This window comes from Penaeus vannamei, chromosome 6, assembly GCF_042767895.1.
Source record: "Penaeus vannamei isolate JL-2024 chromosome 6, ASM4276789v1, whole genome shotgun sequence".
Classification (NCBI taxonomy): Eukaryota; Metazoa; Arthropoda; class Malacostraca; order Decapoda; family Penaeidae; genus Penaeus; species Penaeus vannamei.
The window spans coordinates 7,984,198-7,989,197 of record NC_091554.1 but is presented as its reverse complement, the minus strand read 5'-3'; the positions used below and the strand labels follow the sequence as shown (position 1 = coordinate 7,989,197).

Genomic DNA, 5,000 nt, shown 5'->3' with positions numbered 1-5,000 from the left:
AAAACAGATTATGAAACGAAAAGGAAGAGAGAGAGAGAGAGAGAGAGAAAGACAGATAGACAGACAGAGACAGACAGAGAGACAGAGAGAAAAAGACAAAGAAAAAAAAGAAAGTTAATTGCATTTAGGGATATACAGTCGACAATAAAACGGAAAAAAGAGAGAGAGAAACAAAAAGCAAGATGAGGGATGTAAACAATTATACTTCTCTGACGTCACTCAGCTGATCTTATCTCACAAGGACAAAAAAATCAGTCAGGCTTATCTTGGGTTGTAATGCATTAATTTTCTTCTTAAGACCAGTTCGCGATAGTCAGTTGTTGTTTGTTTTTATCTTCTGTTTCTTTCTCATGTTCTCTTTTCTTCTTCTTTTCTTCTTCTTTTTCGTCCCTTTCTTTGCTTCAATTTCTTCTTCTTCTTCCTTCTTAATGTTATTATTATTCCTTATTATTAGTATTATTATTAGCATTATTATTATCAATCTTATTATTATTATTATTATTATTATTATTCCTTGTTATTCTTATTCTTTTTCTTCTCCTTTTTTGTTACTCTTTCTTCTTTTTTTTCTCTGTTTCTTCTTCACATTTTCTTCTTCCTTTTATTTTTTTCTTAATTTTCTTAATTTCACTTTAACATTATGGGCTTTCAGTAAAAAAAAAAAATAATAATGATAATAATAATAATAATAATAATGATAATAATAATAACGATAACAATAATGATAATAAGAATGATAATAATCATAATAATAATAATAATGATAATAATAATAATAATAATAATAATAATAATAATAATAACAATAATAATAATAATGAATAAATAAAGATAACATTTAATTTCAAACACAATGTCTATGCATAAAAATTTGATTTGAAATACAGTTAGCTGACTAAATTAACTATGGTCTTTTTGTAACATATCCTCACTGGATTAAGATGTCAGATCCTAAAAATGATAACATTTTTTTACATTGGATTAGGATATCAGTGTTTCTTTTCTCTCTATTTCATCCTTTTTTATCTCTTTACATTCTTTGTTTTACTTTTTATCATCTTTTATTGTTTTTTTGTCATATCTTTATTATCTTTCCTATACATCATGGCAACAGTGACTCTTTTCCTGCCATTTTTTTTTTTTTCAACAGTGACTCTTTTCCCGGCATTTTTTTTTTGGGGGGGGGGCAACAGTGACCCTTTTCCCGCCTTTTTTCTGGCAACAGTGAATCTTCTCCCGCCATTTTTTCCATTTCTATTTCTTTGTCTTTTTTACTCTTCCAGAAAAGTGACATTTGCTTCTATGTCTTCGATATAGAGCAAGGAAGAGATGGTCTAAGTATTTAAGAACTTTACTGATGACTTACTGTGACGTTTGTTTGTCCTTGATAGCGTGTTTGTGTTTGTGTGGTTGTGCGTGTGTGTGTGTGTGTGTGTGTGTGTGTGTGTGTGTGTGTGTGTGTGTGTGTGTGTGTGTGTGTGTGTGTGTGTGTGTGTGTGTGTGTGTGTGTGTGTGTGTGTGTGTGCATGCGTGTACGTATGTGTACGTGTGATAAAGAGATATCTTAAGATAAAAAAGAAAACACAATAATTAAAAACAGAAGAAGAAGCAAAACCATCTCAAGAAAGACACACAAAAAATACAACTTATTCCCTCTTTCCCCCTCCCCTTCCCCTCCCCTCCTTTCACCTTGTATCTTTATATTCACTATCCCTCTCCCTCTCCCTGTCTCTATTCACGGGACCCATACACTGTTGCCAATTGTGTCCTGCTGCATTGCCACGTTTCTGGACCCCGCGATATGCCCCCGCCATTGTACAAAGGGAAAAAGTTGCTTCGAGTTTTATGACAGTTTTATGTTGGAATTCCACAAAGAGAGCTCTCATCCCCGGCCTCGTGAGTCGTTCCACATTATAAAAGAAGAGGATAACCCACCTTGCTTTTTTTCCGCCTTTTTTTTAGCACGTTATATCGGTCGTTTGGAGCTTCTTATTTTTTTTTATTTTTTGGATCAATTTGTTTTTGATTTGGTGTCGTCTCATACTTCGTTCGATTTGATTTCGAATTTAAAACTGTTTGTCTGATTCTTTGTCTGTTTGTCTGTCTGTCTCTCTTTTTCTGTCTCTCTCCTTATCTATATATCTATCTATCCATCTCTATCTCTTTCTACTCTCTCTCTCTCTATCTCCCCCTCCTCCCCTTGCCTCCCCTCCGTTCCCTTCCTCCCCCCCTCTCTTTCTCTGTCTTTCCCCTCCCCTCCCCTCTCTCTCCTCTCTCCCCTCCCCTCCTCCCCTCTCTCCCTCCCTCCTCCCCTGTTTCTCTCTCTATCCCCTCCCCTCCTTTCTTCCCTTCCCCTCCCTCCCCCCGATATCCCCTCTCTCTCTCTCTCTCTCTCTCTCTCTCTCTCTCTCTCTCTCTCTCTCTCTCTCTCTCTCTCTCTCTCTCTCTCTCTCTCTCTCTCTCTCTCTCTCTCCCTCTCTCCCTCCCTCCTCCCCCCCTCCCCTCCCTCCCTCCCCTCCCCTCCCCTCCCCTCCCCTACCCTACCCTCCCTCCCTCCCTCCCCTCTCTCCCATCCCTCCTTCCCTCCCCTCTCCCTCTCTCCCATCCGTAGTAAAATAGGTTTATTCAAATTCTTCTCCTCCTCCCTTCGCACAGAAATCCCGGGCATGGAAGGGGCAGGTAAATGGTATCCGATAATTAGGAAGGAGAATGGAAGGTTGGCCGCCATTTCTTCGGAGGATCAGCGTCGCCAAAGGAGCCACATTGGAGAGCGTTGGCAATGATGGTCCTGTCTCTTTCGTACTCTCTCTTTTTCTTTTTTTTTTTGTCTCTCTCTCTTTTTATTTGTCTTTTTTATATTTTTTTTTTATTTATTTATATATTTATGTATTTCCTTAGTCTGTTTTTCTTCTTTTTCGTTTTCTTTTTCCTCTCCTTACGATTATATTTGCTTTTTTTGCCTTTGTTTCTGATTTCTATTTTTCTTTTTCCTCTCTCTTTATTTCTTCTGTCTCTATTTTATTCTATCCTCCCTTTTCCCCCTATTTATAGCCACTTATTTGCCTTTTTTATCCTTTTCTATCTTTTATTTTTTTATTTATTTTTGTTTTGTCTTTTCTATAAATCATGATAACAATTACTTTTTTATTTTCATTTTCAATCTTCTTCACTCTTCTTCCTTCCTTTATCTCCTGTGTTGATTTCCTCTTGCCTTTTTTATTCCCTTTTCATAATTTCCTTTTTCTCGTTTTTTTATTCGTTTCCGCTTGTTTGAGTATTTTTGTTTAGTATTTGCATTTTATTTATTTATTTTTCTTTTCTTTTCATTTTTACATTCTTTATATTTATCTTATTTTTTCTTTTTTCCTTCGTCTTCCTCCTTTGTATGTTTCTTGTCTTTTCATTATCGTTTTTTTTTTCATTTTTTTCTGTTTTATAGTTCCTCTTTTCTGTCGCCTTTTATTTATTTTTTTGTGTATCTTCCATCCCATTTTTTGTATTTTTTTCCCTGTTATTCTTTCACCTCCTCTCTCTATCTATCTATCTATCTCTTTTCTATCTCTCTCATTCTCTCTCTCACCCTCTTTCTCTCTCTCTCTCTCTCTCTCTCTCTCTCTCTCTCTCTCTCTCTCTCTCTCTCTCTCTCTCTCTCTCTCTCTCTCTCTCTCTCTCTCTCTCTCTCTCTCTCTCCCTCGCTCTCTCCCTCGCTCTTGCCCTCGCTCTTTCCCTCACCCTTTCTCTCTCCTTCTCCTTCCTCCCTCTCCATCTCCCTCTTTACCCCACCCCCTCCCTCCCTCACCCTTCCAACTCCCACCTTACAAAGCAAATAAAAAAAATAAAAACATACAAATACACATAAAAAAAATCTGACTCTTCAACATATTTCTTTAACTCTCAACAGTAACACATTGCAGATTCAATTTCCGTATTGCACAATGGTAGGCACCCCCTTACCCTGAGTACCATTCTGAGATAACTTTTCAAGGGGATATGTAGTGGGTGAATTTTTTCGTGGTGGAGAGGGTAATATTTCAGTAATGGTTACTTACCTAATCACACGTGTGCCAAGCAGAGTGGATCGCTTTTCTTTTCTTTTCTTTTTCTTTCTTTTTTGCGAAAGTCATTTTGTGTGTTTGTTTGGTTTGGTTGTTTGTATTTCGGATTGTTCTTTAAGTCTGTGTGTTTTTGTGTTTTTATTTGTTTTATGTTGTCGTGTTGTTTGTCTATCGTTTTTTAAAAGAGAAAGATTAATAGATGAAATATACATACGTGGTACACAAACACACGAACACGCACGCACACACACGCACACACACACAAGATATATATATATATATATATATATATATATATATATATATATATATATATATATATATATATACATATATATATGCATATATATATATATATACATATATATATATATATATATATATATATATATATATATATATATATATATATGCATATATATATATATATATATATATATATATATATATATACATATACAGAAAGAGAGTGTGAGAATTATTGTTATTTAGTTATTTATTCATATACACATATATACAGACATAGACGTATACATGTACGTATGCATACTTATCAATAGCCAGAAATTGGAAGATAGACAGGTAGGTGAATAGACAGACAGACACCCGTCATACCATCACATTGCGAACAGTCCCAGATTCCTTTCGAAAAAAAAAGAAAAAACACACAATGCTTAAGAGAAAATGGCGGAGCGAAATCTACATTATCATCAAAATGTTTCCTCGATCCGCACCTGGGAATTCCTCTCTCTCTTCCACCCTTCTCTCTTCTCTCTTGTCATTTCCTTTTCACGAGAAAATTAAACAGTAAGAACTTCATTCCCTCAAAGGAAGAGAAAAAAAGAGCGGATACAAAGATTTCCAAATTGATTTTCTTCAAGAAAATGTCCCCGGTAGAAAGGACGGTTTCCCATTTTCGCTTTTTTGTATTTCCCGCGCGCGCCC

General features: G+C 35.6%; 1 protein-coding gene across 1 annotated transcript in view; it reads right to left on the bottom strand.

The window, feature by feature from the left end:
• LOC138861919 (eukaryotic peptide chain release factor subunit 1-like) overlaps positions 1–5,000 on the bottom strand; it is a 9,690-nt gene that overhangs the window by 699 nt on the left and 3,991 nt on the right. The window lies entirely within an intron of this gene.